We start from the raw sequence: 23,253 nt of genomic DNA, 5'->3' as shown, positions 1-23,253 counted from the left end.
ATAGGTGATGGTTTTGGGGCTATTTTAAAACTGTTTCATGTAAACCAAAAGGTTTTATCATTATAAGGAAATATATGATATCATTTTTAATAAAGAAGTTAAACTATATTTAGAAGTTGATTAAATTTATTAGTCAAGTAAATTGATGAAGTGACCCTATTGGGCATTAATTTAAATGAAATTCAAAATTACTGATATGATTGTAGTGTTTTGGCAATTTTAAAATTGTTTGTAATATTAAATTTTCTTTTTTTACATATTTTTACATAGCATGGTTATTGTGGTAATGTTTTGGGAGTTTAATAAATTTAACAAGCTCATAATCCTAGTATGGGATCAATTTTCTGATATGGAGTTTCATTGTGCCATAGGAGAAGGTGAGGAAAATTTGAAACAACTAATTGCATGTGTCAAGACTCTTCTTAGAAAGATATTGAAAGTTTTATCAACAGAAGAGCATTGCTTGGCTACCAGTATTTCCATTTATTGCAAAGGGAGGGGTTATTGTTATTTTGTTGGTTTTTCTTTAAATCAATTAAATTTAAAAAAAAATATATCATCAGATACATACATTTGTAAACGATTACTGTGATAGATATGTATCTACAGTGAAATTTTTGATTTTAATTTTTCTTTGTTAACGATTTTTTTTTTTATTTTTTTAAGTGTTCCAAATCTTTATTATTCAATTCAATTAACAATCATTTGAAATTAGCCTCACGGGGGTATTAGTCCCATTAGGACAGTTCTAGTTTCAAATAATAGTTCACAGGAAGAATTCTGTGTAGAACTCTGTACTATAGCCATTAAACCGATGTATCATTAGTCGTCATAAAACATATTTTGAAACAGACTTGTATGCACAACTTTTGTCCATCTGGTGATTTATTATTCCATCATGATATTGCAGTTGGGACCAGTAGTATAGTTCAAAGTTTTATAAATTGCCTTGGTACATTTTTCTATTAGTAATATCACTATATTGCTGATATCACTTGGTGATATAGTGATATATTTCACAATGTGTGTTCATTTTAAGATTGTACACACCAAATAAAAGTACGAATAATGCACGGTAGCTTCGGACAAAATACTTTAAATAGGCATATGTTAACTAATGACGTACGACCAATGCATGCAATGTTTCAGGTATATAAAACAAAGGTGTTCTTGCAATTGCATTCTTTTTAGTACAGATATAACGCATTAATTCTTACTAAAAAATCTATAAAATCTTACTTATTGAATATACCATAACACAAAAATCAGTTTCTATGTCTTTTTTTTTTTTGTTATGAACATACTTTTGTAAATTTTATCTTTGAATAAGATACATTCGTTATTGCAAATACCGTGTAAAACAGATTTAATGATAAACATTTCGATTTTTAATCAAGTGAAGAAATCATTTCTTAACTTTCTGTTTGGTTACCGTGGTAATATTTTTAAAATCGTTTTCATTACTAGTAATGAATTAAGCATTAAAGTGTCATTTAACACAATCTTACTATGGAAATGGGAGCAGCAATCACATTTTAAATGAAATTCAACGTTTTTATTTATCAGTCTTATCAACTATAAATCGATGAATGTGCATATTGACCTGATTCAAACTGTTTTCTAATAAAATCGATATTACTTTACATTTATTTATGAACTGTTGAAAATCTATATTTAGGGTTTTAATATTCATTTGTTTTAAATAAAACTTCATTTTATTTGATAAGATACAACTTTTTGCGAGTACACTTCAAAGGCTATGCTTTTAACTCAAAGATACATAATTATTCAATTCATGCTACTTACAGTTCCAAAAATACAGCTGTCCCCTTCACCACTGAAAATGACTAACTGAATTACAAATATGTGCCGTACCCACACATGAAGCTCGCAGGTTTATACATGTATAGTGATGTGAAAATAGAGCATTGTGTTTACGAAAGGATTCTTTTGGAAAGAGTGTTTAGTAATGCAAAATAACAATAAAAATCAATAGTAATTACTCATTAAAAGCAGATCTCGGGTATTGATGCGTTTACGCTGTAACTATTGAAAAATGTTGTATTGATTCAAATGTCTCCACCAACAAACGGCGACAAATCAACAATCTAAATTAATGTGTTAAATGCACTTACATTATTAGTAAAACAATTTTGATGAATAATACTTGGACTTTAATGAAATAAAACAAGAGGCCTTAACGGTCACCTGAGTACCATATCACATATACAGATTAGTCGAGTAGTCCCATATATGAACTTATCGTGTTTCATTTTTGAGTAGAAAAATTATAATTTTGTAATGACAACCACCTTCTTGCCTTTCGTAAAGTTTTAATAGTGCTTTACGATTTACTAATGCGTCAAAGTAAAAATTTAACTGTGCATTAGAACTTAATTTTAATATCTTTGTATAAAATTTGTAAAATTGATAAATTGTATTTGCTTATTTATTGGTTTCAATTAAATCCACATGTATCTTATTTGTGAAGATACAATGTATATCTGTATATAAGTACACCACAAAAGCTGTGTTATTAACTTAAATATTTAATTCATGCAACTTGCAGCCTGGTGTTTAATTCACCACTTAAAATGAATTTAAATTCAAAGATACCGCACCTGCACATAAACCTCGCAGTTTCATACATGAACATGTGCAGTGATGTGTTTCCTGGACCAAGGCAACCGGGGTAAATAAAGTCTGCAAGGCAACTGATTGCAAAGTTGCTACTCGGTCAATCGCAATTCGTTTCGACGGATTTACCAATTTTTAAATCAGAATGCATGTGCATATTATTCTGTTTGCTAAACTTACTGCGACCGTCTTTAATGCCACAGAAAGAATAATAGGGGTCTTCTGTATGTAATTCAGTTAAAATATATGAAAATTGTTTATTTATTAACTATTTTTCATTTTTTGTTATTTTCAGAAAAAAGTTCAAAACAACGAGCAAACAGTTGTGGAATAATTACCCTGCCCTCAATTTGGTAATCAGTTTAATTTGTCAAGTTAAAGGGGATCAGCAAAGGTCGAATAAAGTTTTCAAAAAGTTGTAGATATACCGTTTGAAATAAAAACCCATTATGATCTTAGTTACTTATGCATATCTGCATCTATTATAGACAAAACAATTTGCTACGCAATAAAATGTTGTCATGTTAAAAGAAAACAAAAGGGAAATAAACACATTGAAAGGATCAAGATATTGAGTGTAACAGTACTCATAATGATTTTAAATATTATTCATTAATAGCTGAAGAAAAAAATCAACGGCGCTTTAGCAATGAAAATGCGTGAAAATATACAACTTATATTTTGTGGACGACTGACCGATTACTGATTTTTTAACCGGTTACATGTACCGTCGTTCCGACCGAGTAACCGGTTACATGTACCGTCGTTCCGACCGAGTAACCGGTTACATGTACCGTCGTTCCGACCGAGTAACCGGTTACATGTACCGTCGTTCCGACCGAGTAACCGGTTACATGTACCGTCGTTCCGACCGAGTAACCGGTTACACGTACCGTCGTTCCGACCGAGTAACCGGTTAAAAATTGCCATTCCTAAAATGAAGCATTGCGTTCAAATAGAATGAACTAATTAAAAAAATTCAAATCCGCCGTAGCCTTACATAAGCTTTAAAACCACACCTTTAATCGTCGGACATTATTTCGTCCCCTGTAAGACTAACAAACGATTATTGCTCTCAACCCCAGGTAAATTTAATGTTTACATAAAGATGTTTAAATTTGGCAAAACCGAATCAATTAAAGATAAAATACATATATGATATAAATGCCGTCGAAAACCCATTGTTTTGTTGGATAAAAAACTAACAATAAATCAAGGAAGGATTTGTACACAAACCGCCCTGATTTTCTCAGCTCAACATAGAGTTAACGACTTAAATTTTACGTTGGCATCAAGAATTTAATTGATAATGAGCGTTTGATATTTGTTTGTTTCAATAAAACATATCTTATTTGTAAAGATATATCTCAATATGAGTACACTAAAACCTCTGTTTTAACTCAAAGATACATATCTAATTCATGCTGTTTACAAATCAAACATACAGCTGTCCACTTTACCACTGGTTATGAATTACTAAATTACAAGTATAAATGCCGTACCCGCACATTAATCCTGCAGGTTTATACATGTACGTGAACAGTGACGTATTTCCTTTATTAAGGCAACAGATGTAAAAAAAAAAAAATCAAACAAACAAACAAACAAAAAACCAAAACAAAAGGTGTTCAGTGATGAAAACTGTTAATCAAGATCAATGGTATTTAAAATAAACAGATTTCAAATATCGTTGCCTGTATTAATTGCCATAATTATTATCACAATTATTGAAACCTGATTTAAATGTCTCCACAGAGAAACTACGACGAATCATTAAGCTTAGCTAATGTGTTAAATGCAGTAACATCAATATTCAATCGCCTAGACGTAAAACATTAGGGCAACTGGCTGATGAATACATTATTTAGAAATAATTGATCTGTGTAAAAAATCGTTTACACATATTTTTATCCGTGTTACTAGTAAAAATGTTTGAATAATACATGAAATGAAAACAATTACACGATGAAAAGACTGGGAGATCATAAGAATGTATTGCTTTAGTGGAATGCATGGCACTAGCGATTTTCTCTTAATGACGATGTGACCCAACAAAAAAAGTGGTCCTAATAAATAAAACCTATTATGAAAATTGCAATAACAAACAACTGAATAAACTAAATAACAAGGGTTAGCAAATTCACAGATCCACGATTCGAGTTAACATCGTTATAAACATAAGCAAATATTTCATATTTCAATCTGTTTGGATTTAGACAATTTTATGATTTGCAACAAATTTCTAATTTGGATCTGATCAACAGCATTTTAATTTTTGTAAATGATTCAACAAGTTTGTAAATAAACAATGTCCTCGTGTAATATGTAACGAAAATTTTAATTATTCTTGTCAAAATCTTATTGACTAAATTTCAAGATTCTGAAATCAACGACAGCACATATTCAGTGATACAGTAAAGAGAAATGGCATTTTCCTTAAAACAGATATCAAGTATTAGGGCGTGTAGGATGTAATCATTGACACCTGTCTCCACACACAAGCTGCAATAAATCGACAAGATAATGTTCCATGCAAAAGCATGGATATGTTTACATTAGAAATATTCTGGCAGGTGAAATGCTTAAAATATGTGCCTCAAAATCTAGTTTTCAAGCAAAGGGAATCCATAAAAAGATTCTTTGTATGAGGCATAGGCTCACAAAAGGATCGATATGTAATAACATGTGTTCCTTGTTACAAATATCATCAATAAAAAACAACATTATATCTTCAAAAACAGATATCAAATATCAAGACTTGTACGATGCAATCATCTTTATATTTGATTTACCTGTCTCGATAGACAAAATGCGATAAATCATCAAGCTAGACTACTGCTTTATGCAATAAAATCAATATCAAATTGTGTAGCCTCCAACCAATTTTTACGCAAGTCACCTGATTATGTTGAATTATTAATTAATAACTGCCAATCTTTTGTTAGCTCAATTGTTTTGTTCAGGACAAGTCTTGTCTACACATTTTAGCGGATGCAGAACCCGATTGAAACACGCCTTTCCTTATTATTATTTTCGTAATAACTCAGATTTGAAACAGAATTAGACCTTATTTTGTGCAATTTATATTTTCCTTCCCATAAGGATAATTTATGCTAAACTACGTTGAATTGGAATCAGTAGTTCTTGAGAAGAAGATTTTTAAAAATGCACCCCCCTTTTTCTACAGTTTCAAGGTTTTCTCCGCTTTGAATATAGATTGGACTTTTATTTCTGCAATTTATATTTGCCCTCCCATAAGGAAGCTTTGTGCCAAATTTGGTTGAAATTGGATAATCGGTTTTAGAGAAGAAGTTCAAAACGTAAAAAGTTTACAGACGGACGGACAGACGAACGACGGACAAAAGGTGATCAGAAAAGCTCACTTGAGCTTTCAGCTCAGGTGAGCTAAAAACTAGTACGATGCAATCATTATTTTAATTGATTTACCTGTCTCGATAGACAAAATGCGATAAATCATCAAGCTAGACTACTGCTTTATGCAATAAAATCAATATTAAATTGTGTAGACGCCAATTTTTACGCAACTCAGGTGATTATGTTTCTTCGATCGAATTTCACTACCTGGCTTTGCACACTTTTTAAACATCAATCAATAGATGACAGTGACAGAGGAACGGGTTTGACTTACTCTTAGTCATATCAAATCAAAACTGTTGAAGTTTTAGTTAGTTCATTTAAACAAACAATAAAAGTAATCCAATAAAATTTAATCAAATACAGGAATGATGATATACACAGATTCAACCTTAATTAAAATGCCACATATATGAAACATATTGATACAGAAGTACAAGCGTGAAATAAGCATCTCATATAGTCCAAAATGTTATATGTTTTATCTTTGTACGAAAAAAGGGAATATCTTCTTATGACTATGACAATTATTTCAACCAACCTATACCGAGTGTTAATGAGAATCGGTTGTATCAAAAATGTAAATTGTAGAATGTGGAAAGCCGGAAATTTTTTTTTACAATAAACTAGACTTTGACCCGTGCGTGCACGGGTTGACATTGCATATTATATACGAAATAGATACATCGACACACCGTATTGTTGACATTTACATAATAAAGATTTAAGAATACAATAATGCTATTAGTTTCACTACATTCTGCTTAATAAGAATAATCTAACTGTGTTTCGGGACCGGCCTTCGCCGCATTTAAAATGCCTCCCATATACCCGTAATGTAGCAAAAAAATAAATGCAGAATCACTCCGAAACGATTTTGGAGGAAATTAATGAGGCTGCATTGAAAATAACAGTCAAATTTTCATCTAAAAATCATATTAACTTTTTCACCAACGTTTTTTACTCGCTTCGAATTTACACACCCTGTTGACATTCGGAACTCTCGTAATATTTCATATTAAATGCACTGAGTTGGAGTTATCTCCCGTATTCCTTTGATGAACAGAATATAAGAAATTTTCAATGAAAATTTACATTTATTTGTAATATCGTGTCTGAGTTTATCCATGCAAATGTGATATTGTGGAAACACAAACTAAAGAGCCTCCCGTGATTTAGCGTGAGTGTAATGCGCATGTGCAAGATTGTAAAATGCAAATAATCCAGATGATTTCCGGATTTCTTATAGGAGTTTTCGTTGATTATTAAATGGCGAACCTCGATTGAGAAAAATAAAAAGAAATTGGTAATCTTCAAGTAAATCTTTAAAATATATAAAACAAAAGACACCACTCTTCCGATTTCTCGGTATTAAAGCGCATAAATTCGAGTCTATTATTTTAATGTAGTAGTATAGATATAACCAAGAAAGAAACATTCATGGCTATTAAATAAGTATGAATGATAACTTAATTCTCCTTTGATGGTAAAATAATATATATATGCGTTTTCCGAATCTATTTTGTAAGTAGTTTATATTAATAAGAAACTTTTATTTAATCTCATTTCCTTCACATTTAAGCAAGAAAATCAAAAATTTTTTAATGATATAACTTATGGGTGAACTATATAAATAATTAACAACGATGAAATAATCAGTCTTTGATTTTATCCTTTTTATTAGCCAATCACAGATACAGTCTATACAGACATAGTTACAGATATGATAGTTGAAAACATTGTACAAAATACGATAAATACATTAATTTTTATCAAGCCTGAATCAAGTTTTTAAAGAACCTTAATCCTTGCTAAAACATGATTAATTTTCGAAATTATCTTTTACCATAGTTTTGCACCAGAATTTAGAATCCCGATCATAGAATTTGAGGACAAAGATTTTGCGATGTTCATAAGAATTGATTTATACAGAAATTTTTTTGGTAACTTTTTCGTAATTTTATTTTCTCTTTTATTTCAATTTTTTGTATGCTAATTTAAAAAAATCTTTGCTGCGTAAAAAAGTGGGGGGGGGGTGTGCAGGACCCCCTGATGCTAAGTGCCATAGCTAGGTCACTGGATCATGTAGATTTCTGTCCTGTCATACATGTAATGTATGAACTACAATCGATTTTTCTTAAGAACAATGAATCTAATAGGAGTTTATAATGTGCATATTCTTACGCTACAGCTAGGTAACTAGATCACGTAAATTTCTGTCCAGTTATAAATGTATGAATCACAATAGATTTTCTTAAGTAATACAAGAGAAAAACATAATATTTACATTAAAATATATTTTTACATTCTTTTATTAGGCATATATAAATTAACTATCGGTGGATAACTGTTTTACGATACACTCGTATCAGATTTTTTAGTTCACGCCAAAGCTTTATGCATATCAATCAATACTAACACTACATTACATTTTTCTTTGTAGCATACAGCTAATTTTAGTTCTATGCTATTTGAGGCAATTAAAGCAAAAAAAATAAAAATAAAAAAAAACCAACAAACAGATGTTTGTAAAATACTTATGCCCCCGTCCATTTGACAACTCTGCGAAGAAAATATATTGAAAGTGTAAATAAAAAGAATGTTTCTACGTCCATGCTTAAGGTGCATAACTCAAAAATTTCTCGATCGTACCCAAAATCGAATTTGACCTAGACATTATCATGATATAAATGTATCTGTATAACAAATTTCATTTGAATAAGTGCAAACTCTGCAAAGAAAATGAACGAAAACTGCAAATAAATGGAATTTCAGTTTGTGCAACTTCTGTGAGGAAAATGAACAGAAACTTAGTAACAGACAGACGGACAGCAGGAAAGCAATATACCCTCCCTTCTGAGAGGGAAAGGCATAATTAAAAGGCGAGAATTATATGTAGCAAGCGATTAGCATTTTATGTGTTTATTGATTGCTAGCTTTTATCAAGAGATCATATAGAAAATTATTTCGAAAAGTTATTCGGCGTGTTGTTATATCATTTTGAAACGCCTGCACAGGAATGACGATCTTGTATACACTGAGAACCATTTATAAGCTTACACAAAGAAAGCAAAAAAATTAATATATCATAATTTTGTATCAATTGTATTAGATTCCTCTGTTGACTCTCTTTTAGCTTCTTGCTTAGTGTTGTACGAATCTTTTTGGACTGCGCATTTACAATTCATGATTCGTTTGTTTAAGAAAAACGCTATAAATATCGTTGTTCCCTGCAAACTGTTGATTATTGATGAGATATAGGAGAACGTTGTAAAAGGGAGGAAACCGTCGATAATCTGAAGAGACCAGGTTATCCCGGTTATTGTGAATAAACGACAAAATATTCCGAATTCATTCCTAACAGATTGGTATCCTGGAACTTTGGGGACACGTTTTATGGAAATAATGGTTCTAACAAAGAAAAATAGACTAGATAGACACATAATACCAACTGGTATAATAAATGAGGCTAATCGTGAGTAAGGATTGTCGATAAAGCACATCCTATTTCCATACCCAATAATACCATTGCCAGAAACCTGCCACGATATTATAATGTTTAAAACTACTACCACGCATGGAAAAAAAGTGATAAAAGCTATATATACTCTAATAATATCATTAAAACCAACGCTTGTATTTATGTTTGAAAATTTAAAAATTCTGTACATATGAAACGAACTCACCGTCTTGGTTAAAAACGACACTAACCAAAAAAAATGTAGAGCTATACCAATTCCAACACATACCACATTATATGATGAACCAAATTTACTTAACTGAGAAATTATATGAGTAAGAATCAGCGAGAGTATCAGTGTCATGTTTATTTTTCCGGGTGTTGTTCTCAAATCTTTTTTAAAAAACATAAATCAGAAATGAAATCAATAAATACAGAATGGAAGTAACGTTTAAGATAAGCGTAATTTTTGAAAGAAGGGCATTTTGGTTTTGTTCGTCTGAAGAAAATGCGGCTATGTAAGATCCAACATTGTATTCTTCAGTGCAATTCCTTGCTGATCCATCGGGTAAAATTTCAAACAACTCATAATAGTAGAGTTTATTTTTCCCAATTACCAATAATGTTCTCGATTGTTTATCTACATGATATTCGCCAAATTCAAGTGCAACTTCAACGCAATTAACAGTTTGGATATTCGAACAGTTTCTAATGTCTGCCTTTTTTGTACTACCTGATATTTCACAAATTCTGATAAAGTACATCGAGAAAAATATTCAGTGAGATATATCTTAAATGGGTTATAAGGTAATCGATTTTGATGCATATTGAACGAAAAGTGAAGATTAAAAGTTTCATTTCTCGATATCGCCATCTTGTTTTTAATAGCGATTAATAGCATTTCAATATCAACTCTCTTTACAGCGTGTTTGATAAAAATGCCTACTGCAATGCTCCCTGAAAACTGGGGGGAAGATAAGATGTGATTCCTCTTAAAGCAAGGTTGGTCTATTTGAACAAACAAATATTCTATCGAATCTGAATCTATCTGAAGCTTGGACAGTATTGCTTGTTTGATTTCCTCTGATATAATGACTAACAGATCGTGTACAGGTAACAGATAAGAAATATTTCCTTCGAAGTCTGTTGTCAGAAAATATCCCAAGTTTTCTGTTACTGTGAGGAGTGCTTGACATGTTCCATTACGGAGATACTTTCCCGGATAACAGGTCAAATTTCTGCACTGATTCTAAATGAGAACAAGAAAAACTTTATGCATGCATATTCAGTAAAATTAATCTAATGCTGAACAAATAAATGATATCAAACTTACCACTTCTGAGATGTATGCTTGTGTTGATTTACAGTCTTGTGATTCGTTTTGGGGTAATTTATAACCATATTCAGGATACGTAAATAAATTTCTGTATATCGGATAACATTTCCGACTCTTTGAAAAAACTTTTTCGGGAATTTTAAGGTAATTAAGTGACAAGTTGGACTTCGTCGTTGCTGAACAAATTGATGATTGCAATGTTTACAAAATAAATTTTTGTATGGCGAATAAATGTTGATTTGAGGGGAAAAGTGACAACCACTCACGTCATGTCTTTCTAGCAAAGACAAATTTCCAGCGTCCATACACGTAGAAATAGTGACACTTTCATTAGTAATTCCTGGATTGCATAATGCACAAAAATGGTTTTTATAACAACTGGACTTATCAGAATCTGGATAGAATCCCATTGATACCCCTGCCGAAACGTTTACACAAGCATATTGAACTCCAGGATCTTTCACAAGCTTTTACCTAGTAAAATTACATGTTTTCGTGTATAAAGCGTTTCTTGTATTACACAAGGCAGCACGATGCTTATTAGTGTCAGCCTTAAATGAATGTGGTAAATATGTCACATTGCAGTGGGTTTCACTGATCGTTTTAAGTAGCTGCTCTACCGTTAAAAAGTTTCTATAGTCAATGAATTTTTTACAATATACTTCAATGTCCCATGGTTTGCCTGATTCAAAGCTACGTCGTTCCGGCGATATATTACACAGATAGCAAAACATGTTGAGGTACGATATACCTGTATTGACATCATATATGGGATGAGAAGAAAGTATGTTATTTCCTCCCTCTTGACAAAATTTCTCCATATACATTGGGTATTGTAATTGCATGTAACATCCATTAGTTACAAGGTATTCTACATCAGGGATAGTATTCTTAAATTCATCGCCCGCCAGTTGTTTCGAATGTATTCATTCCTTTGGGTATTTTAATGCGAAATCTTCACAACAATCTCCATGCTGAAAACACGAAGGTTCACAGGAACAGGGGAGGAAAAGACTTGAAAAACTTTCTGGAATCCCATAATTTTTGCATACTCCCACATGCTTTTTCAGAGAAAACGATTTATATATTAAGTCTGTCATATTCAGATTTAATTAAGTAAACGATTTTCTTTTTATCTTGTGCTCGAATTTAGGAATAGTTTTTTTTACAAAATCATAGTAATCTTCGAGAAATTTGTTCATTTTTATATATAAATAGTAAACGTGGGTTTTATATGAATCATAAAGAACGTTCGTGCTACATGTAATTTCTGCATATGCATCCATAAAAGTATCTTCAAAGTACTTATTGGTATTGCAAATTCTGCAAAATATGTTTTTAAATGGTTAGTTGCCCTCATTCGATCCAAGACGGGAGCAGGCCTCTTTGATATTTTTATAAAATAAATTCCACTGTCCTGTAACATTACATTGTGATATTACGTTTCCTTTGTAGAAAGTAGGATTGCACATTCTACAGAATGAGTTTTTGAATAAGGTATCATTATTAACGTAAAGTGATTCACATGCATGTAAAACATCAGCATCTATTGTTTTCCAGAATCCGGTCTTGTTACACAAATCAAAATGATGTCCTCGCAGGTGGTAGCACTTGAATGCAGTTTTATTTTCAATTGGTGCAGACTGCATGACACATCTATTGTTGATTCCATTGTCAACAATTTCTTTGAATGACGACAAAAAGTTTATATCTAGAAATTCTTGACAATGAATATCCAAACTCCAGTACTGATAGGATGCTTCATTATTACACTGTACACAACATATATTAGCGTATGTTAAATTAGTTATACTGCTTGTCAATGGTGGATACTTTAGTTTGTTAAGACTGTCATATTTCTTTTCACACTCCTGTGCTATTACTCGTTCAGTTTCCTGAGGGCATTCTTTAATCATGAGAAAGGATGATCTCTGATCTCGACTTTCATCTCGCGTGGCATTAACAAAGGTCACATTATGACAGGACAAGCCACTGATACCAAAATATTTGTCAGGACAGCAATCTCCTCTCCCAAAACATAAACTGTCACAAAAGCAATCTGTACACAATTTGTGACTCATTGACATACTAAAATCTAGAGATTTTAAGTTAATTTGATTGATATTGCAAAAGCCCGCCGGTCCACACATGGTTAACTGATGCATCATTAGGTTTGTAAAATTGATTGGCGATGAATTTAAATATCGTGTATTGATAGAAAAATAGATAAAAATCACAATTGTAGAGTACTTCATTTTACTTTCGATGAGTCTGAAATAAAAATAAATGATTTAAATTTACGTACATGTATTGTTGTTTATGGTTGTGGAGTGGTCTTTATAAATTGCATGATACATAACAAGTTAACAAGGCCTAGGGAACTTTCCTGGCCATGCAATGTTATTTTTTAAACACCGATACTTTCTGACATCTGCACTTCAGGTATAATTTTTGTACAGATTAACACATTTCTTGACTGATATTTTCGCTTTTGAAACTAAAAAATGCAGCTGGAAGTGATAGTTTTCTAAAATTAACTCATTTTATATTCTGATAATTACAGATTGAGATATCCCCTGTCACTTTAATGTTTCAATAGTAAAAAAAAAATATTTTCCATACAACTCATACTAGGTAAACGTACGTGTAACTCAAATTTGTAAAACTGGGCTTACTAATTTGTTTACCTTTACAAATATTTTAGAAATAATTGAAAGAGAATCGTTCCTCTAATAAAATAGAAGCAATGAAAATTGACATCCAACCTTTGATTCACTGTCATTTTTATAGTGATATGATGTGTAACAAAACTATTAACAAACTATTAACAAAACAATGTTAACAAGAAAACCGCTTAGAGTAAGAAAAATATGTAAAGTCTTTAAAATCCCAAATGTGCCATTATTTCCAATTTTCATTATTTTTACTTCGTTTTAAATCTGTAAAACATAAAATCATTTTATGAAAGTAAAATACAAAACTGAAAAATCGTATTTTTTTTGTTCGGTCGTTAGTCTAAATTAAAAATTACTGATTATGTAGATGCGTATTGTGAAAACAGGATAAACTACTAAGAGAAATGTTATATCTTGAACCTTGGTTACCATGACGATGGGTCTTCATATTAACATTCAACATCAACGATTAAGAGTTTTGCAGTTAGTATGAAAAATATGTCACTAATTTTTGTCGTGACCTTTACATATTGAACTTAATTATATCAGAATGTAATTTTCGCAAGACATTCAATGTAAATTATATGAAAATTAAAAGATAATTCATAACTACCTTAAACTATAAAATGAACAAATTAAAAAAAAAATAACAATTTCCTTTTCATACTTGTGAAGAATCTTCTTTAGTCTTCTCGGTTTTTTTTTTTTTTTGGTTTTTTTTTTGTGTGTGTGTGAGATAAATTGACAAATATTTTTAAATGACATACCTTTTTCCTATATCACCAAATCCATCAACTTGTGGAATTTTAGATGACTATCGCATCATGTTTTGAGTTCTGTATTTAAAGGTGCAAACGGTAAAGAGATCAATAGCAATTTTTAAACCAATAAGAATCATTACATGAAACCGTGGAATGTTTTCCATCTAATATCAAAGCAAAGTTTGGATAAACCTGTATTCTCGCTTATTGCAAAAATGTATATAGTAAGAAAGCTTTGGATAATCATGGCAAGAATTAAAAGCATTTTATCAATTCACAAACTAAATTAATGGTCAATAGAAAAAAAGTCAGTATATGATTTTTGCAATCGTTTTAATAAGAATTACCCAGCGGCTCGTCATTTTATACAAACGATATCTATTCAGTAAACCTAAATATTGTACAAATTAGTATTTGTCTTCAATAAACGACGTTTATCTATACTACTATATTAAAATAATAGTCTCGAATTTTTGGGCATTGATACCAATAAATCGGAAGAATACTGTATTTTGTTTTATGTATTTCAAACATCATTGGTACTTGAAGATTACCAATTTGTTTTTATTTTTTCTCAGTCAAGCTTCGCTTAAATTCCGGAAATAATCTGGATTTTTTGGATTTTACAATCCTGCGCATGCGCATTACATTCAATGTATATCACGGGAGGATCTTTAGTTTACGTTTCCCTAATATCTCATTTGCATGGATAAACTTAGAAACAATAATACAAAAAACGTGTAAATTTTCATTTTAGGCTCAAACTATATATAGTCGTTTGCTATATATTCTGTTCATCAAAGAAATAACTCTAACACAGTGTATTTACTATAAAAAATCCCGAGAGTTCCGAATGTCAACATGGTGTGTAAATTTGAAGCGAGTAAAAATACGTCGGTGAAAAATTGTTGAATTCTTCTAAATCGTTTCGGAGCGATTCTGCAATTTCCTGCTATATAACTGGTGTTTGGAGGAATATTAAATGTGGTGAAGGCCTGTCCCGAGACAGTTTGATTATTATAACTTTGCAGAGTGTAGTGAAATTAATAGAATTATTGCAGGCTGATAGCTATGTTATGAAAATGTCAACAATACGATGTGTCGATGTATCTTTTTCGTAAAAAGCATGTCTATGACTAATCTGAATCTATAAAGCGCTTCATTGAATGCGAGTTGACTGTTGTAAAGGGAAATAAATTTAAATGTAAATCTCAAGCTTGTAAGTAACACCGAATGAAATAAAACTAGAGGTACTGTGAGCAAGCTCACAATTGATACCCCCCGCTAAGAAAAAAATCATTACGCACATATTTTTGCTATTATAGAAAATATTGGATGAATCTATTTTACTGTCCATTTTCTATAAATAACAACTGCTCTATTTTTTAAAACTTAATGCTAATAGGAGTAAACAAACCAACTTCTATCCTCTCATTCCATTTTATTTTATGTTAACTGTTAATGCATGAGGACATTTGCATCCTTCCGTTAACAACCATGACTCGAATCAAACGAAATCCACATGTCAAGCAGCAATTAAATATTTAAACATTTTGAATTATTGGTATACTGAGCCCGATGTTTTTCAAATTTTTTCCCCACATAGTTTTTCCCCAAAAAAATTTCATCGGGGCAGGCCATTTTCAGAGAGACGAGAATGAAAATCTAAAAATAATTTTATCTGGCCTGAGAAGAGCAAGATTTGTGTCAAATTTAGGCTTCTAACATTTCCATTAATACAAGACATGACACAGACAAAATTTAGCATTTTTGAAACAAACCTTGAACTTCCTCAATTGACCTTTGGTTAAGGTCATGACCAACCCTTTGGTAATAAGCAATCTTTGTATGAAGTAAGAACATTCAATGCTTCTCAATAAGAAAGATATGGACTGGACACGAATTTTGCACTTTTTCTGCCTGTGACCTTGACCTTGCCCTAATGACCTTATGTCAAGGTCATGACACACCCTTAGGTCATAAGCAATCATTATGTGAAGTAAGAACTTCCAATGTTTCTCCATAAGAAAGATATGGACCAGACCCGAATTTTGCATTTTTTCTGCTAGTGACCTTGACCTTGCCCGAATGACCTTATGTCAAGGTCATGACACACCCTCAAGTCATAAGCAATCTTTGTGTGAAGTAAGAACTTCCAATGTTTCTCCATCAAAAAGATATGGACCGGACACGAATTTTGTATTTTTTCTGCCAGTGACCTTGACCTTGCCCGAATGACATTTTGTCAAGGTCATGACACACCCTTAGGTCATAAGCAATCTTTGTGTGAAGTAAAAACTTCCAATGTTTCTCCATAAGAAAGATATGGACCGGACACGATTGCACAGACAGACAGACAGACAGACAGACGGACGGACAAGGTGATTCCTATATACCCCCCCAACTTGTTTGCGGGGGGTATAATTACCTACCTGTATAATACATGCATCTGATTTGTTTTGTCTGTCTATCTATGTTTGATGTGAAAAATCCAAATGGTGTACATTCCTGAAGTTTTAAACCACACTAAAATATACTGACCAGTGGAACAGTAATGTGCTTGTATTTCTTATATATGTGTCTGTTCATATTTAGATGCTAATTGTATCGTTATAATATGTATGATTGTAAATATGTTTTAGTGCAGGACCACGATGAAAACTAGCTACAGCTAATCGTGTAATGCTGGATAAATAAAGGTTATTATTATTATTATTACCAGAAAGTATCATAATACGTAATTACACAGTGTTATACATTTAGTTATTTAGATGTTGGCAAATTTTATGGATTGTTATTTTTTTCTATCTAAGTACATGTAACCCCCTGCTGTGGAACATTGATCATTTTGCCCATATTTAGAGCGAACATATTAACTTCTAGGACAAGCATTGAGCTCGGAGTTGAAAGATCTTATTTGATTATGTTATGTTTCATTATGTCATGTACAAATTCATTTTTGGGAGTTGATTTTAATCAACTCTCCTATGGACTTACTCGGGCAAAGCGAAAGTGAAACAGTGTTTGGACCTAAGCACAAATCAATACCGCTGACAACACTTAGTTCTTGAAAATAATCGATAAATTCGACGCTATGTATTCTGAAGCATTGTTTTTCAAGAAAACTTATTTATTAATGCCATGGAAATAGTAAGATTTTAAATTGTACAAACAGTTTAGATATTTTTTAAAGTCGTATGTATTCCTACGCTAGAGTTCAATGTAGTCTTGGTCAACCAGACGCTTGGCTGTCTCCGTTAATATCCGACAAAACAGAGTCGCTCTTGCTTGTCGGAGAAAAACGGAGACAGTCGAGCGTTTGGTTGAACAAAACAAGAGTTCAATCTTGCATGGATCCATACAATTTCTCAGAAATATTTCGATTACTGATACTTCTTGTCATGCAAAATCACATATCGTTGATTTTGAATAAATGATAATCGATAAAATCAACTCCCGTCAGTACTTCAGTACTTTGATTATAAAGGGAAGAAGTTTTAGAATTCTTAGATATAAAAATGTATGTTATTGAAATATTTCAATGATATGAAAATGTAACATTATTGGTACAATTCCAAGATTAAATTAAATCATATATTTGCTTTCCTTAACAAATACGTATTCATTAGTTGCCATTAGTATCCTGTACATGCACGTACGAACTTGATTTATTGAATTTAACTTTTTTCAAACTGTAAAGTCAATGCTGTATTAAAATGCAACAGTCAACATTGCTTTTAAATTGCTCCTGTTAAGCTTTCATTATTGCAAGGAATCGTAAAATCTAAAGAAGACACGTTAACTTTTGGAGATCTTTTAAATCGTAATCGCATGCTGTTTTAAAATACACAGAGCAATTGCTTTTTATTTACAATTCCGAGAATTTTTTCATTACAGTCATATGCATCATTTGGGATTTATTTTGATTGATCTGCACGGACTGGCAAATTTAAAATAAATATTTCATAACGAAAACACATTGTTGTTTTACTTTAGGTTAGGAAAATTATATCGTTGCAATTTCTTGCATCAATTTTTATTGATTAACATGGATTGTACCTTATGCATGAATATTTTACACAAAAAACCATATAGTGGTGAACTTACAATTCTGAGAACCCATTTTATGCAATCTTGCACCAATTACGGTTGAGTTACAAGTAATGGTACATTATAAAATGAATATTTTATACAGAAAACCCTCTTGTGTTTTATTTAAAGTTCAATCAGAATTCTTTGATTGAAATCTCCAATTTGGATTGATTTTCACAGATTGCATATTCATAAATATTTTATACAGAATATATTGTGTTCTACTTAAAATTCAAAGATATGTTGTTGCAACCTCCTGACCCATCTTGATGATTTTCACGGAAAGGTAAAAAATCAGGAAAAAAATCATTGTAATTCTCTGCATCTGTTTTATTTACATGGAATGGTCTGCCGGTGCATTATGAAATAAATATTTTATAAAGAAAACATAATTTGTAATTGGTTTTGGTTGATGAACACGGAATGGTACATTATGAAATGAATATTTTAAACGACTTTTATCGTTGAAATCCCATCCTTCATCATTTGTGGGGGGTTTTTTTGGATAATTTTCACGGACTGGTACATTTTTAAATTGATATTTCATGTAGATGTTAAAGGGATTTGGACACGATTTGACTTTAAATTTTCAAATTTTATTTTTCCATTTGCGATGTTTATACTGATAAACATAGATGTTTATAATGTTATGTCAAAATTTGAAAGTCAAATATCAAGTTATAAGCAAGATACAGAGTTCATAATTTTTTGTTTTGTAAACAAAGCTTGAATATTGTCATTTTTTAAATATGTGTTGTATTGGTGCAAGTTTCAATCAAATAAATCTTTCTTTTGTTGAAAATATAGTATTTATGAAGATACTGAATTAGTTGAAATTGTTTTTACAAGTCATTTTGTCTAAGAAATGGTAATTCTCTACATTATATTTTTTTTACACAACTACAAGACACGAACTTTGTTTACAAAACATCCAATTCTCACCCTAGTATCTCACTTATAACTTTGACATTCAAAATTTTGGTCAATCATTTAAAATACCCCAGTAAACCATTTTATACATAAAAAAAGAAAATACAATTTTTGATCTCAAATCGTGTCCAAGTCCTTTTAACAGATAATTTGTATGTGCAATGAAACGTAGCTGTGATATTTACTCATCCCTAACATTATTCGGCATTTCAGCTATCATTCAGTTGGACGTGTAACACAGGCTCATCCTGTCATCATGACTTGAATTTAAGTGGTGTAACATAATAACATCAACAAAGACAAACCGGAAAAGAGATACGACAATCATAGATCTAACATTTTTTTTTTTGAATTATTGTGATTTATTGTAATTCTGAACAATATGCCTTTTTCAAACGTAAATATAAGTAATAACAGAAATGTTAAATAAGTGATCAAATATTTTTGATCACGTGACCAACCAACTTCATATCCCAGTGAACGTTTTAAATTGCTCTCTATTTCTTGAAATATTTTGCAATATTATATTTTGCGTTGTTCTCAACGAAAAAAGTTTAACACATGATGTAATCTTTACTTGTGATCACTCAAAACCTGCCAAAATGTACCATGATAACATCGAATAAACGTATTCTATACAGTACCGTATGAGGGAGCTATTGTTTTAGCATTGATCAAGTTACTTGGGCACCTGTACTTTACATATTATTGAGAAGTATCAGTGCATAATTAACTTATATAGAACAATTATTTTAGTAATTTTCATTGGTTGTAAGAAAAGCACGTGACATATTATGTTCCTGGACAATGAGTCTTTACCGTCAACTGACCTTGATCTTCTGTTTTGGATGATTACACAAAGAATTTAGCAAATCTGGTTGTCTGAGTTTAGCTTATGCTCTAATTTTGCTAGTTATTTTAAGAATATGACTGTGAAATCGGATGATTATATAATATAACTATTATGGACATCATTGTACCATAAATTTATGTCACTATTAGGACGCATGTCAAGTGATATCGACCGAAGACACGGAAAAGTGAATTCGACCTGGCAAGCCCAGTCTATATCCATCACTTCGGTCAACATCACTTGACATGGGTACTTATAACCATATATCGACCTACAAATAAGTCCATTACAGAGTGCTGTAGTTAAAATTTACTACGATTCAAAGTCACAATTATTTTAGGTTTTTTTTTTTTAGATTAAAATTGTTTCGGCGTTGCATGTGCATAACACGACGTCACAGTTTTTCTTTGTAGAATAGTTTCACTGAAAGCGGAGAAAACCTGACTCTAGAACTGGATTCTAGCCATATAATTTCTGATTTGACAGCATTGTCAGTGATGTGTTTTATTTCATTCTTTAAAAATCTCAAACTGTGCTAGAAATAGTTTATCTAAAATCAAGTTGGTATTTTTTATTACTTAATATACCGTTTTTTCTTCTAATAAATCAAACTGTCTGGACCCACAATAACTAAACTCATTAGGCTACATACGTGGATCCATACTTTTAGGGGGTATTAAGGTTTGTGTTTGCAAGGATAGTCCGAGGCCTATATTTGATGATTTTACTATGTAAATTTATAAATTTGAAATTTCCAGGGGGTTCTGGGACCCCCACCACCACCACCACCACTTGATCTGCGCTTGGAGTGAATCAAATTTATCTTTATTTAGTAAGATTATTAAGTAGGAAAATAGTCCAAAACTAAAAGTCAAATTATATTCCATAAACCCTCGGGATTTAAGAATTTAGCAAATTAACAATTAACATTTTGCATATCAACACTTTGACTGAAACTTGTATTAGAATTTCATGATAAAGTTGATAGATTATTAGTAACATATAAGTAAGTCTTTGTCTATAAAGCTTTAAAACATGATTATACAACATATCTACAATAAGATGTGAAAGTTATGCAGCTGATTCAAGATAAAAATACATGTACAATGAATGCAATATTATTTTTAGGGTTTAACATATCTAAAAAAAAAAACCTTCGTTTAAGGTACCCTAAAAATTTGCCGGATCTAATAATAAGCCGGTTTTGACTCAAAATCTCAACACCTCTCTCATTTAATCTGCAACATGCAATGACGCTTCCATAATGTCATCTTGTCATTGTGTGAACTCAAGAAACAATTTTTTACATTATTAAGTTCATGAAATAAGTGATGCATATTATCAGAGATGTTTTTCATCTAATTCACATATTGTGCAGTTCGTTTTTGTGAATGATCATAGTGTAAACATTGTTGTATCGCGTAGGAAATGTGTGTATCCTTTAAAATGCATATGTAAGATATGAAGCAAGAAGTTCCATTACCAAAATCGTGGATTCTAAATAAATTTAAGAAACAAAATAGCCCATGACCAAGACGTCTGCGACAAATCCAAATGAAAACTAATCTACGAGATTATACTTAAGAAAGATTATAGAAAAATATATCGGTTGATTATCCCCATGGCTTCTTGTCCAATTGCATAAAAAGCAGAAACCACTTTTCTATTGCACATTTGAGTTAAATAACCAGAAACTAGCAAGTTCTGTTCCTGAATTCAATTCGGAGTCAGTATAAAAATATAATGTCCAGACAATGATTGTCAAACTTAGTAGTAAAACACATAAAGCAAAATATATATACCAACCAAATTCAACCTGACACAAACAACTAATAAAAACCAAGATCACAAATATCAACTGACCAACTTATGATCAAGCAATGTCCTTAGGATATATGTACATGTGTATGAATTAAAAGAAAGTATATTGTTAGATGTATCTTATTACAATTACTATATTTATTCAAATAAACAATTTTTGTACTAGTACATCTATGATTGAAATGTTGCTCTAAGTTACATGTAGGTAGACCAATTAATGTCTTTTAGCACCGCCTCTTGTTACGGCAGTTGTGACCAGTCAGCAGAGGATGCTCACTCCTCCATGGCACCTGATCCTACCTTTATTTATGTAGAGGTCCATGTTTGTTCTGCTTCTGTTTGTATTTTTCCTTTGGACTCTTGATTTTGTAACAGTGTTTGTTATCACCCCTATTTATTTCTAGCTACTTTACTTTGTACATGTATGTTTTTTAACTTGTTTTAATTACCACTACGTTGTAAAAAAAAGTATACAGATGTGCATGTATAATTTTTCTTTAAGCCATTAATAGGCAACAATTCTAATCTATACTACTATATTAAAATAATAGACTCGACATTTTTAGCTTTAATACCGATAAATCGGAAGAGTAGTGTCTTTTGTTTTATATATTTTAAACATCATTGGTACTTGAAGATTACCAATTTGTTTTTATTTTTTCTCAATCAGGCTTCTTTAATTAATAATCAACGAAAATTCCTCAAAAAATCCCGGAAATCATCTGAATTTTTTGCATTTTATAATCTTGCGCATGCGCATTACATTCACGCTAAATCACTAGAGGCTATATCATATTTGCATGGATAAACTTGGAAACGATAAAACAAATGTGTGTTAATTTTCATTGGAAATTTTTTTATGTTCATCAAAGGAAATACGGGAGATAACTTTTAGACAGTGTATTTACTAAAAAAAATCCCGAGAGTTTTGAATGTCAACAAGATGTGTTAAAAGCGTTGTTGAAATATGTTGGATTCTGCAATTATAGATTTAAACTTTTCGAGGAAAGGTATTTACAGCTTCAAAATGGTTTTAGTGAACAATTTGACTGTTATATTCAATGTAACTTAATTTTCTCCAAAATCGTTTTGGAGCGATTCAGCAATTTTCTGCTACATTACGGGTATATGGGAGGTATTTCATCGTCGGAACCCACGGGTTTTCTATCCGTTGCACTGCAGTGTAACGGATAGAAAACCCGTGGGTTCCGACGATGGAGGCATTTTGACTGTGATGAAGGCATTTCCCGAGACACAGTTAGATTATTCCAACTCAACAGTGTACTGAAATTAATAGCATTATTGTAGGCTTG

General features: G+C 31.4%; 1 pseudogene; it reads right to left on the bottom strand.

Annotated features, from left to right (window-relative positions):
• Positions 1 to 11,278: 11,278 nt before the first annotated feature.
• LOC128170684 (uncharacterized) lies at positions 11,279 to 13,063 on the bottom strand (annotated as a pseudogene).
• Between the last annotated feature and the right edge of the window lie 10,190 nt (positions 13,064 to 23,253).

The sequence above is a fragment of the Crassostrea angulata genome, chromosome 2 (assembly GCF_025612915.1).
Source record: "Crassostrea angulata isolate pt1a10 chromosome 2, ASM2561291v2, whole genome shotgun sequence".
NCBI classification, from domain to species: domain Eukaryota; kingdom Metazoa; phylum Mollusca; class Bivalvia; order Ostreida; family Ostreidae; genus Magallana; species Magallana angulata.
The sequence above is the reverse complement of the archived record's forward strand: the minus strand, read 5'-3'. Positions and strand labels throughout refer to the sequence as shown.